This window comes from Ornithorhynchus anatinus, chromosome 1, assembly GCF_004115215.2.
Source record: "Ornithorhynchus anatinus isolate Pmale09 chromosome 1, mOrnAna1.pri.v4, whole genome shotgun sequence".
Taxonomy (NCBI): domain Eukaryota; kingdom Metazoa; phylum Chordata; class Mammalia; order Monotremata; family Ornithorhynchidae; genus Ornithorhynchus; species Ornithorhynchus anatinus.
The window spans coordinates 70867578-70881279 of record NC_041728.1 but is presented as its reverse complement, the minus strand read 5'-3'; the positions used below and the strand labels follow the sequence as shown (position 1 = coordinate 70881279).

The following is a 13702-nucleotide window of genomic DNA, read 5'->3' as shown; positions in this document are numbered from 1 at the left end:
CTGGTCCCAAGAATGTGGACATAGTGGCTCAGTCACCTGATTAACAGACCTTGCCCTCTCCCGAATCCTATTGTAGCCCTAAACAGCCTCAGGGTGGACCTATCCAGGCTGACAAAGAAGAGAGAAGGGCAGTGCAAACCCTCCCCTCCTTCTCTTTCCCCCCTCCTCCCCAGTTTTCCTGGGCAGTTCCTGTCCCTCAGACAGACTCTGGACCAAGGAAGAGGCCTCTGGACCAAGGAGGAGGCCCGCAGGCACAGACAAAAGTACACCAAGCCCAATATAATGATTTTCAACCCTCCGTGCCAAAGTGACATAAATTGCTAGAAGCACTATAGATTCTATGGCTTTTTTCCCCAGTGTTCTGTTAATATTTAATAAGGCATTTATTAAGTGCTTACTACATGTCAAGCACTGTTCTAAGCTCTGGGGAAGGTACAGATTAATCAGCTTGGACACAGTCCCTGACTCACATGGGGCTCACAGTCTAAGGGGGAGGGAGAACAGGTATTTAGTCCCTTTTTTACAGATGAGGAAACTGAGGCACAGAGAAGTGAAGTGATTTGCCCAAGGTCCCACAGCAAGCACTCAGCAGAGCTGGGATTGCATCTCAAGTCCTCTGACTCATAGGCCTCACTTCACTGTCAAATCCTAGAAAACAGTTTTCTGATTTTTATCGTTAGAGTGTGGGTAGTTAATGAAGGATTTTGGAAAACAGCTCAGAAGCTGAGGAGATCACAGTTACTTTCATTGTCTCTTGATTCTCAGGCTTTGACAGATAATCCAACTCATGTTCAGTGTTAACTGTTGAAATACTCAGCCAATACTCTCTGTTTACCATGGTGCACCAGGCTACATAATGCACTTTTTTAATGCTTATTTCTCTGATGTGCTCCATGTGCAGATAGCATTTGAAAAATTAACTTAATAGTCGTGAATTGTTTCTTTACTAAATTTGGGTTCATGAACACACTTTTTTTTAAAATGGTATTTGTTAAGCACTTACTATGTGCCAGGCATTTCTCTAAGTGCTGGGGCAGATACAAGGTAATCAGGTTGGTTACAGTCCATGTCCCACATGGGGCTCACAGCCGTAATCCCCATTTTACAGATAAGGTAAACTGAGGCCCAGAGAAGTGAAGTGACTTACCCAAAGTCACACAGCAAGCAAGTCACAGAGTCAGGACTAGAACCCAGATCCTTCTGGCTCCCAGGCCTATGCTATAGCCACTAGGCCTTGCTACTTCTCTAAAATGTGTCCAAACTGATTTGCTTGTATCCATCCCAGTGCTTAGTAGAGCGCCTGGCACATAGTAAGCACTTAATAAATACCACCATAATTATTATTGTTATTATTATTAGCAATAAATTTTTCTAAGTTAACATAAATCACTCTCAAAAATAGGAAAGGGCCCTTGATTTCAACCAGAAAAGCAGACTCCCAGTGGTGTGTTGAAGGCATATCCAGGAGTGCTGAGCTGGAGATAGAAGTGATGTAGAAGGAGGAGGCAGCTAGTAAATTCTGACAACATTTAAACCTTGTAAGTACAAAAGAATAAGCACTAGATGACAATATGGGTTTTATGGAACATCCACAAACCTTCTATAGAGAAGCAGCATGGCTAGTGGAAAGAGCTCGGGCCTGGGAGTCAAAAGGATCTCCGCCACTTGTCTGCTGTGTGACATTGGGCAAGTCACTTAACTTATTTGTGCCTCAGTTACCGCATCTGCAAAATGGGGATTAAGATGTGAGCCCCTGTCAGGCACGGACAGTGTCCAGATTGGTTTGCATCTATCTTCCCCGCCACTTAGTACAGTGCCTGACATTTAGTTAGCTCTCAACAATGTAAAAAATAAAAAAACTTTTAAAAATATGAAATGGGCATGCTCCCAAGCATTACCCTATCACTCTACCGCTTTCAACTGAAAACTTATAAAGACTTGGTTTAAAGCACTATGTGAATTTTGTCTGTAGTTGAAGGTAAGTTGTGCATATTTGCAGGGTTGAAATAATTCAAATGACAGAAAAAACTTCTTGCCCTCCATTGTTAGTGAAGAGTTTGTCCAACAATGAGGTCAAAGTTGGAGCCAAGGTTGCAAAGTAGAGTTTTTAGATTAAAAAAATGTAGGCAGCAAATATTAATTTAATCAATCAGTCATTTCTCATCACTGTCAGTGAGGTTCAGTACATTTTTTTCTAGTTTTTCAGACTACCCATATGAGTCATGGCAGAAAGCACTGGTTTTGGGGGGGTTTTGGTAGGTTTTTTTGCTTTTGCTCTTAAGTCTTAAGAACAGTATGTACTCAAATGAAGCATCTAAATATTTTAACATTTTAAAATGTTTGAAAGTATTGTTCATGACCACTTTAGTGCCCATACACCTGTGAGTTGTGGGTCAAGAGATTAGTCACCACTATCTGAATCTCCCAAAGTATATCCGCAGGTTTTTGTTGTAAATCTAGATAAAATTAGAATACTTATTGGCATGCATAATTTATGGCATTACTCTGCAGTTAAATCTGTTCCTCTCTAAAACTGTAGGAAAAAAATAGTCATAAAGTGTCAAATCAATCGATGGTGTTTATTGAACACTTACTGTGTGCAGAGCGCTGCATTAAGCACTTGTTAGAGAATACAATACAATGGAGTTGATAGATATGATCCCTGTGTACAAGGAGTTTTCAGTCTAAAGGGGAAGACAGACATTGGAATAAATTACAGGTAGGGGAAATAGCAAGTTATAGGAATATGTACAGAAGTGTTGTGGGGCTGAGAGTAGGGTGAATATCAAGTGCATAGGTTGATGCAGAAGGGAGAGCAAATAGTGGAAATGAGGGCTTAGATAGGGAAGATCTCTTGGAAGAGATATGATTTTAATGAGGTTTTGAAGGTGGGGAGAGTGGTGCTCTATCATATAGGAAGTGGGTCAGAGTTTCATGTCAGGAGGAGAATGTGGGCAGGTAATCACTGGTAAGGCATATGAGATTGAGCTAAAGTTGACATTACAGAAACGAGTATGTGAGCTGGGTTGTCATAGGTGAATAGTGTATGATTGGAGGGAGAGAACTGATTGAGGGCCTTAAAGTTGATGTTGATTAGGTGGATGGGTAACTACTGGAGGTTTTTGAGGAGTGGAGGAATAAGGACTGAATTTTTTTTTAATGCTTTATGGTAAACACTACATGCCAGGCACTATAATAATAATAATGTTGGTATTTGTTAAGCGCTTACTATGTGCCAAGCACTGTTCTAAGCGCTGGGGTAGACATAGGGGAATCAGGTTGTCCCACGTGGGGCTCACAGTCTTAATCCCCATTTTACAGATGAGGGAACTGAGGCACGGAGAAGTTAAGTGACTTGCCCACAGTCACACAGCTGACAAGTGGCAGAGCTGGGATTCGAACTCATGAGCCCTGACTCCAAAGCCCGTGCTCTTTCCACTGAGCCACGCTGCTTCTCTACCACCCACGGCACATACGTACTGATGCCCGCCTCCCCCTTTAGACGGCAAACTCCCCGTGAGCAGAGACTAAGCTCTGGGGTAGATACAAGCTAATCAGATTGGACCTAGTCCCTGTCCCACATAGGGCTTACAGTCTTAATCCCCATTTTACAGTTGAGGTAACTGAGGCCCAGAGAGGTTGACTTGTTCCAAGGTCACAACAGATGAGTGGTGGAGCCAGGATTAGAACGCAGGTCCTTCTAACTCCCAGGCTGGTGTTCTTCTTACTTGGCCATGGTCCTTCAGAAAAATGATCCAGTCAGCACAGTGACATGTTGATGTGGCTGATGCAGCAGTCCAGGTGGGATAGGATAAGTACTTAGATTGGCGTGGTACAAGTTGGGAGATAGAGGAAAGGGCATATTCTAGAAACGTTGTGAAGGTAGAAGTGACATTTTGTTACAGATTGAATATGTGAGTTGAATGAGAGAGATGGGTTAAGGATAATGCAAGGTAATGTTGCTTGTGAGACAGGATGATGGAGTTGTCTGTGTTGATGGGAAAATCGGGGGAATGACGGTATTTGGGTGGGAAGTTGAAAAGTTCTGTTTTGGGCCTGATAGAGGTGTCAGCAGGATATCCAAGTAGAGATGACCTAAAGGCTGGAGGAAATGCAAGACTGCAGAGGAGAGAGGTCAGGGCTGGAGTGGTAGATTTGAGAATCATCTGCATAGAAATGGGAGCTGAAGCTGTGGGAGCAAATGAGTTCTCTAAGGAAGTGGACATAGATGGAGACTAGAAGGGAGCTCAGAACTGAACCTTGAGGTACCACCAAAGAAGGCGCAAGGGAGACGAGCCTGAGAAAGAGATATCAGGAGGGCTCGAATTTACCAGGCTTTCCTTTGACTGCATGTTTTGAAAGCTGCTAGCTAAAAAATGCTGATGGAGTCTCCTGTCGAGAAGGACAGGTGAACCTCGAGTACCTACCTGCAAGAAGGAATTGAATATGGTGATAGTGGTTTGCACAACTAAAACTAAAGTAACTTTGAAAACTCTTCAGCATCTGATTGGGTTGTTCCTGATTTGAGGGGGGTTATTCTAGAATTCCATCTGGATCACTGAAAGAAGTTGGTTCTTTTTCCCTTGTTTTTATTTTTAAATGACTGTGGATTTTGCATTGACTTGACAGCTGGTTTAATCCCAACTGTAGGTTGAAAGTGGCGAACCCCTTTTTTTTTTTTTAACAAACCAAATGGAGGCAAAGATAAGTTAAAAGATTTCCACCCCTTTCTGTTCCCCCCCCAAGGCATTGTGGGCAGAAGCATGATTGCTTTTAGAGTAGCAGCATAGAGTAGCAGTTCAGATGTTAATTCATTAAAAGAGTCATATATGGCAATTCCACCCTTTCCTTCCCCAGCTTTTTGAACTAGACACCCAGCTTGCTCATTCCAAAGTCTAACAAAACCTGAGAGCTTTCAATAGGGGCTGAAAAGAGGCCTTCTGCCCCTCTTATCTCTTTGAAACCTGTCCCATCCCAATCCACATCATGTCCCACCCTCTGAAATTCCTGCTCTGTTTTAGTTTCTGTACTCCAAATGAACGGGTGACCGCCAGGGACAGGAGTGATAACTTTAAAACCTATCTGAATGGCTGGTTTAAGTTAACTGGTAATATTTCCTCAGCTCTTCCCAGGCTCGCCATTGACTGAAGAAGGCTAATTCTGTCAGTGAGCACCATTTCTTTTTTGAATTCTTTTTGCCCCTCCAGCCCAATATCTTTGAAGCCAAGTTAGATGTCTTTCAAGCCCTGGATCTCTGAATCCATGTACACTTGTTAGCTTGTCACATACCCAGGCGACATCAGAAGGCAGAGTAGAGCACTTCCAGGTCAGTTCCAGGATTGTTTCAGGAACTGTCTCCGAATGGGTCAGTTGTCTCGTCCGCCTGCGGTCTGGACTCAGATCCTTCAGAGTTGGGAACGGGCACTTTCCTGCTGTCTTTCTCTTCTGACCCATCCCCATTGTTGATCCACCCCCTGTCAGATTCCTGGCTACAAAAGTATATCTCCAATATCTTATTTATTCATATAATTGCTCAACTATTTTTCATAATTTTTGTAACTCCAAAGTAGACTGTTACTCGGGGAATTAAGTCAAGCAGTAAGTACAAAGGAGAAAAAAAGATCAAAGAAAGGAGGGGAGAAGGAAAAAGGGTACAGGAGACTACTTTTCTTACTGCTCTAGCCTTCTCCCAAGTGCTGCATACAGTAGACTCTCAATGAATTAGCTGAATGCTGTGTGTTCTCACCAGTCTGCCCCTCCTACCGAGACCCTGGTAGTCTTGATGAATTAAATACCTCACCAATGTTGTTCCATTCTCACTCTCTGATCCCCCTCCTACCCCATCACATAACTATTGCCACTTCCAGTTATGAAACCAATCTTTTATCTCCTCAAAAACCGGGGTGGGGCAAGTATGCAAATGAATGCAGCCATCTGTAAGAACTTTACCTGAGGAGAGGGGCCTAGAAGATGGCAAAAGAGCTGACCGTGTGGCCAAGGGTCAAGAGCATCAGGTTGGGAGTCGGGAGAACTGGGTTTGAGTCCCAGCTCTGCCATTGGCCATCTGAACTCAGTTTCCACATCTGTAAAATGAGGAAAATGTAAAATGGACATGGAATAGATAATAATAATAATAGTAATGGTAGTATTTGCTAAGTGCTTATTAAGTGCCAGGCAATGTCCTAAGCTCTGGGTTGGATACAAGCAAATCAGGTTCAGAGTCTTAACCCTCGTTTTATAGATGAGGTAACTGAGGCCTGGAGAAATGAAACGACTTGCCCAAGGTCCCACATCAGACAGGTGGCGGATCTGCGATTAGAACCCACATCCTTCTGACTCCAAGGCCTATTCTCTATCCACTAGGCCTTGCCACTTCAGTGAGTGAGTCCTGGATGGTAAAGGTACTGTGTACAGTCTGCTAACCCTGAAAATGCCACAATTCTTAGCACACAGTAAATGCTTAGTAAATACAAAAAGTAGGAAAGGAGCTGGTGCAAGCTTTATGGGATAGCCTTAGCCACCCAGGGCCTGTGCCAGATATATCTGATTCAGCCTGGGGTTGGGAGAGGCCATTTCTTTGTTCTTTGCCCTCTCCTGTCTTAAACAAAATCTGTCCTCACTTCTTGCAAGAAACTACTGTGAGCAGGCTAACTAGGGAGAGCAGTTCCTGGTAACGGCAGCAAAAAAAAAAAAGAACTCTTGGGGGTCACTGCTGCCAAATGATTTTTATGTATATCCTTGTTCTCTGGGCAGGCTCCACTCGTAACTAGAAACCACCAGCTCTTACCTGACCCTGTTCGTGTGATGTGTTGCCACGGTCAGTTGGCCCTAGACAATTGTATTTCAGAAGGAAATGGACACCGTTATCTTGGGGCTACTGATCTTGTTTCAGGCAAGATTTATGCTGAAAGTACATGGAGCCCGAGACTATCGAAATTTGTGACACCCCTCAACTGTAATCAAGGGGCTTGGGAGGGGGCAGAGGCCATGGCCATACCAGGGGAGATCGAGCTAGAGTGGCTGTAGAAAGCCGCATGTTTCCAGTTGAAAACACAAGGCGTGTCTGATCTGTACCTGCTTGGGCTCTAAAAGAGAAACAAAATTTTCCTGGGCTTCTAGTACAGCAGCTCAGGCCCCTACGTTGTTCATCTGGGTTTTGCCCCCACTTTGCTTTCATTGTTTCTCTCTTTTTTTATTTAATGGTATTTAATTGCTTACTATATGCCAGGCACTATACTAAGTGCTGGGGTACATACAAGCTAATGAGGTTGGACACAGTCCATGCCATCAAGAGGCTCACAGTCTTAATCCTGAGGCACAGAGAAGTGAAGTGACTTGCCCAAGGTCATGCAATAGACACATGGCACAGCCAGGATTAGAAACCATATTATGTGACTCCCAGGCCCATGCTCTTTCCACACTGCTTCCTTTCAGTAGCCCTCATCAAGTGGCCCCAGCAGCCTTTTGGTTTGGAGAGTAGAGGTGGGCAGTCAGATTGCCCCACCACTATCCGTTAGAATGGAAATTCTTGGCTCAGGTAAATTTCTTTTTTTTTTTTAATCTCAATTTTGAAACCGACCTTGGCCCCAAAGAAACTTGCGATATTTGGGAAATGATAATAATAATGGTGGTGTTTGTTAACGCTTACTCTATGTCAAGTACTAAGCGCTGTGGTAAATACAACCTAATCAGTTGGACATAGTCCCTGTCGCATAGGGGGCTCACAGTCTTAATCTCCATTTTACAAATGAGGTAGCTGAGGCACAGAGAAGTAAAGTGACTTGCCCATGGTCACACAGCAGACTAGTGGCAGAGCCCAAATTCTATCTACTAGGCCCTCCTGCTGCAGCAGTGATGGTGGCTAGCCCCTGGCCAGGTGGACTCAGAGAAATTAAGAGCAAACCTCTATGTGATTGTTTTGAGCAGAAGAAATTCTAGTGTGTTCAAGCCTAGTTTCTTCAGTACAGGCATTGACCTGACACATTGGACTGTTCTCTTGAGGTGGTTCCAGATCAGATGATGACGATGATGCTCTTTGTTAGGCACTTACTATGTGCCAAGCACTGTTCTAAGCGCTGGGGTAGATAGAGAAGCAGCGTGGCTCAGTGGAAAAGAGCACAGGCTTTGGAGTCAGAGGTCATGGGTTCAAACCCCGGCTCTGCCACTTGTCAGCTGTGTGACTTTGGGCAAGTCACTTCACTTCTCGGTGCCTCAGTTCCCTCATCTGTAAAATGGGGATTAAGACTGTGAGCCCCATGTGGGACAACCTGAGTCCCCTGTGTCTACCCCAGCGCTTAGAACAGTGCTCGGCACATAGTAAGCGCTTAACAAATACCAACATTATTATTATTAACATTATATAAGGTAATCAGGTTGCCCCACCTGGGGCTCACAGACTTAATCCCATTTTACAGATGAGCTAATTGAGGCACAGAGAAATTAAGTGACACACCCAGAGTCATACAGCTGATCAATTATGGAGCCGGAATTAGAACCCACGACTTCTGACTCCCATGCCTGTACTCTTTCTACTAACCCACGCTGCTTCTCTAATTAAATGTTGGATTAGATGTTGTAGTTATTGTTCCCATAGACTGTCACCTCTATGTGGACTGGGAACATGTCTACTAATCCTGTTATATTGTGCTGTTCCAAGCACTTAGTATAGTGCTCTCTGTACACAGTAAGTGCTCAGTAAATACAACTGGTTGATTCCTGAACGCACACATCCTTGTGTACTTAATTTGTCACCTCAGGAGAGAAAACTTGATGCCAGGTTTAATATTAAGGGTAGTTAGAGTTATAATTAGGAACAAACTACTCTGAGAAGCCCCTCTCAAGGTCGCACCTGGAGAGTTTCCAGTAAACTACCAGTCTCGGTTACAGGAGGGAGAGTCAAACAGAGGCCTACCCATTCCATTCCTAGCTTGGGCAGTGGTTAGGGAGTGGAAGGCAATCTGCTACAAGTCAAAACTCACCCATGCCAGGCAGCAGTAGCATGGGAGAGAGTCAGGGTGGAGACTTAAGTTTGCCTTGCGGAAGGAGGCAACGGTAAACCACTTCCGTATTTTTACTAAGAAAACTCTATGGCTAGAGAGCGGGGCGTCCTGGGAGAGATGTGCCCCTGGTGTCACTATGGGTCTGAAATGACTCAACAGCATAAGACAAAACTGAGGAGAATGAAGAATAGGGTGTAAGTAGTAATGACAGACTAATTTTCATCATTTAGAAGATCTGTCGTATAAGCAGCAAACTCCCATTTATTTATTTTATTTTTAGGATTCTGGGAAACTCTGAATAGTTGCCGATCGGTCCCTAAAAGAAGTGAAGCAGCTGAGGGGTGCTCATGGAAGGGTAAAAATGCCCTGAAATTCCCTTCCGTGCTTCCAGTTCCTTAAGTTTGTTGAGGGCTGTCGGTGTCAGAGGTGTTCCTGCCTGGTGTTGAGTTGCCGGAGAAACCGTTGGGAGGCCTATCTGTCAGGGAAAGCTGCCCACCCTGGCTCACGTTTAGTACAGTGCTGTGCACATAGTAAGCATTCAATAAATACGATTGACTGACTGACTGAGACTGACGGGCTCCCACCGCATGCTGACTCCTGTATCGAACTCTCCCGAGTAGTTAGTACAGTGCTGTGCACATAGTAAGCTCTCAGTAAATGCCATTGATGATGACCGTAAGCTTGTTGTGGGCAGGGAATGTGTTTATTGTTATATTTTATTCTCTCAAGCACTTAGTACAGTGCTCTGCACACAGTAAAAGCTCAGTAAATAAGATTGACTGACTGGCTGAAAACATGCCATCTAGCATGTATGAGGACAAGCTGCGCGGCACACCTCCTCAGAAGTATTTCCTCCTTGCCCTGTTGGGGCATGAATGCCACTCCCTTCACTCTAGGCTCCTCCCAAATGTGCCAGCCTTGTGATGCCAGCCACTGGGCTCAAATGATGCTGTTGCCTTCTTCTGCAGGGCCCGGCCATCGGGAGAATAGCACCCAGGTCGCCTTCTATGACAGCTGACCCAGATACAGTGCCGTGACTTGGTTTACCCTTTAGAGCTTACCGGCTCTTTACTAGCCTCAAATCAATCTATAGTATTTATCAGAGGAAACAGTATAGTGAAGTGAATTGAGCACAAGTCTGGGAATCAGAATGTCATGGGTTCTAATCCAGGCGCCACTTGTCTGCTGTGTGACCTTGGGCAAGTCACTTCACTTCTCTGGGCTTTACCTCATCTGTAAAATGGGATTTAGACTGTAAGTCCCACAAAAAGCAAGGACTCTGTCTAACTCGATTTGCATGTATCCACCGTAGCGCTTAGTACAGTGCCTGGCACATAGCACTTAATAAATACCATCATTATTATTGAGCACTTACTGTGTGCATAAAGAACATAAATTCTAAGCATTTCTGAGAGTCAGGTAGAATTAGTAGTAATAATATTTATTGAGTGCCTGTTCAATTTTAATGTCTGTCTTCTCCCTTCTAGACTGTAAGCCCATTGTGAGCAGGGATTGTCTCACTTAATTGCTCTATTGTACTTTCCCAAGTGCTTAGTAAAGTGCTCTGCACACAGTAAGTGCTCAGTAGATGCGATTGAATGAATGAATGAATGAATGAATGAATGAATGAATGAATGATGCAATATATTGTACTAGGCGCTGGGGAAGAACAGAATAATTGTTTGGTATGAAATTAATGTCTCTTTTGTTTAAGGCACTCTGGAAGCAGAAATGACAAATAGGAGAATAGGGCATGTATCCTCCTTCACACCCTGTGAGAATGAAATGAGATTTCTCTGAACCTTATGGGGATAGAAGGTCAGGGAAATCAGGTGGTCTGGCTTGAGAGAGTCAAGAGTTTTTGTTCCAGCTTCACCCATGGAGCTCAGGTTAATTTTGTGTTAGTAAACTCTCAATAAATGTGATTAATCAATTGACTTCAGCCCTCAGTTTCTCAGTTTGTAAAGAAGGGCTCTCGATGTCACTTTTCTGCCTCCCAGGAGGGGCCGCAGGGTTTGAACAGGGTAGAGGTGAGGGGGAACCCCTTCCTGGGGAATGCTGTTATCTCGAAAGATAAATAATAATAATAATAATTGTGGTATTTAAATGCTTACTATGTACTAGGCACCATCGTAAGTGCTAGGATGGATACAAGCAAATCGAGTTGGACACAGTCCCTGACTCACGTGGGGCTCACAGTCTCAATCCCCATTTTACAGATGAGGGAACTGAGGCACAGAGAAGTGAAGTGACTTGCCCAAGATCTCACAGCAGACAAGGACTGACCTCCCTTCCTTTCTCTCTGACCTCCCTTCCTCCTCTCTCGCCCCGCTCCGGTCTATTCTTCACTCCGCTGCCCGGCTCATCTTCCTGCAGAAACGATCTGGGCATGTCACTCCCCTTCTTAAACAACTCCAGTGGTTGCCTATCGACCTCCGCTCCAAACAAAAACTCCTCACTCTAGGCTTCAAGGCTCTCCATCACCTTGCCCCTTCCTACCTCTCCTCCCTTCTCTCTTTCTACCGCCCACCCCGCACGCTCCGCTCCTCTGCCGCCCACCTCCTCGCCGTCCCTCGGTCTCGCCTATCCCGCCGTCGACCCCTGGGTCACGTCCTCCCGCGGTCCTGGAACGCCCTCCCTCCTCACCTCCGCCAAACTGATTCTCTTTCCCTCTTCAAAACCTTACTTAAAAATCACCTCCTCCAAGAGGCCTTCCCAGACTGAGCTCCTCTTCCCCCCCTACTCCCTCTGCCATCCCCCCTTTACCTCTCCGCAGCTAAAGCCTCATTTTCCCCTTTTCCCTCTGCTCCTCCACCTCTCCCTTCCCCTCCCCACAGCACTGTACTTGTCCGCTCAACTGTATATATTTTCGTTACCCTATTTATTTTGTTAATGAATTGTACATCGCCTCGATTCTATTTAGTTGCCATTGTTTTTACGAGATGTTCTTCCCCTTGACGCTGTTTAGTGCCATCGTTCTTGTCTGTCCGTCTCCCCCGATTAGACTGTAAGCCCGTCAAACGGCAGGGACTGTCTCTATCTGTTGCCGACTTGTTCATCCCAAGCGCTTAGTACAGTGCTCTGCACATAGTAAGCGCTCAATAAATACTATTGAATGAATGAATGAATGAACCCATAACTTTCTGGAGAAGCAGCATGGCTCAGTGGAAAGAGCACGGGCTTTGGAGTCAGAGGTCATGAGTTCGAATCCCAGCTCTGCCACTTGTCAGCTGTGTGACTGTGGGCAAGTCACTTAACTTCTCTGTGCCTCAGTTACCTCATCTGTAAAATGGGGATTAAGACTGTGAGCCCCACATGGGACATCCTGATTCCCCTGTGTCTACCCCAGTGCTTAGAACAGTGCTCGGCACATAGTAAGCGCTTAATACCAACATTATTATTTCTGACTCCCAAGGCTGTGCTCTATCCATGCTGCTGGGATCAATCAACCATTCTGGGTGAGCACTGTACTGAGCACTTGGGAAAATAGAATACAATAGAGTTGGTGGTTGCAATTCCTGCCCTCAAGGGGCTCTAGGGGAGGCGGTGGGATGGGATGGTCCCACCAGGGTTCCTGCGATTGGGTTAACCCCACATCATTCATTCATTCATTCATTCAATCATACTTATTGAGCGCTTACTGTGTGCAAAGCACTGCACTAAAGACATTATTGTTAAGAATTTATGGATAGGTACATAAGTGCTGAGGAGCTGAGGAATGGGTGAAGTAAAGGGAGCACATCCATGCTGAGTATTTTCTGCTACGCATCTATTCCCATCTCCTTCCAATCCCACCTCTATTTACTCCATTTACTATTACTATTTACTATTTACTCCATCTCCCTTCTCTTCCCTTTTTGACATGCTTTTCCCCCAAGAATTACATGTACATTCAGTTTGCCATAATGTGTTTCTAATCAATCAGTGGTATATATTGAATGCTTACTGTGTTCAGACCACTGTACGAAGCACTTGGAAAAGTACAGTACAACAAAGTTCGTAGGTGTATTCCCTATCCACAAAGAGCTTCCAGTCTTTAATAGACATTCTGGCTAGAGCACGATTAGGCAAGTAGGGAATGGTCTGGCCACGAGATCTTATTTGGGCTCGCCATAACGCGGTATTGAACAAGCTGCTTGCTGACAGGCTCCTGGCTTTGGTATGGGGGAGTACCTCAGGGTGAGTTTTCCTTATATCGTTCTATAGTACTCTTCCAAATGCTTAGTACAGTGCTCTGCATACAGCAAGTGCTCAATAAGTATGATTGATTGATTAATGAAAGAGGTTTTGCATGAATGCATCTCCTGTATTATAGGAGGATTTGAGCATATGTACTCTCCAGTTGGTTTTTTAGGTTCTGAGTTTTTGTGTCATCCCATCTCTCCTATTAATAAAACCTAGTGAGTGAATGAGTGAACAAAGGGAGTGAGACACCACTGCTGTGTGGAACTTAATGAGCACGGCTGGGATTGGAGGTACTGGCCTCTGTCATGCCACAAGAGGAGGGTCACACCTAGCTCATCCTGTCGCAGATATCTTACCTCTCCCACCCAGTGAGCCCCTCTGAAGGCATCAACTCTCCTTCTCTTTGGTTTCGCGACCATTTATTTATCATGATATCCCCCTTGGAGAAGTTTGGTATGTCACCTCGAGAAGCACGAGTCTGGTCCTGCCTTCTGGAAGAGGGTGTTAATAAGATGGAA

General features: G+C 44.8%; 1 protein-coding gene and 1 non-coding gene across 5 annotated transcripts in view; both read left to right on the top strand.

Annotated features, from left to right (window-relative positions):
* Positions 1-13702, top strand: part of ELOVL5 (ELOVL fatty acid elongase 5) — a 100346-nt gene that overhangs the window by 68590 nt on the left and 18054 nt on the right. The gene's annotated exons all lie outside the window — the stretch shown is intronic.
* Positions 8831-8968, top strand: LOC114815923. The gene has a single exon (XR_003763719.1). It is a non-coding gene; the product is annotated as a small nucleolar RNA SNORA7 (small nucleolar RNA).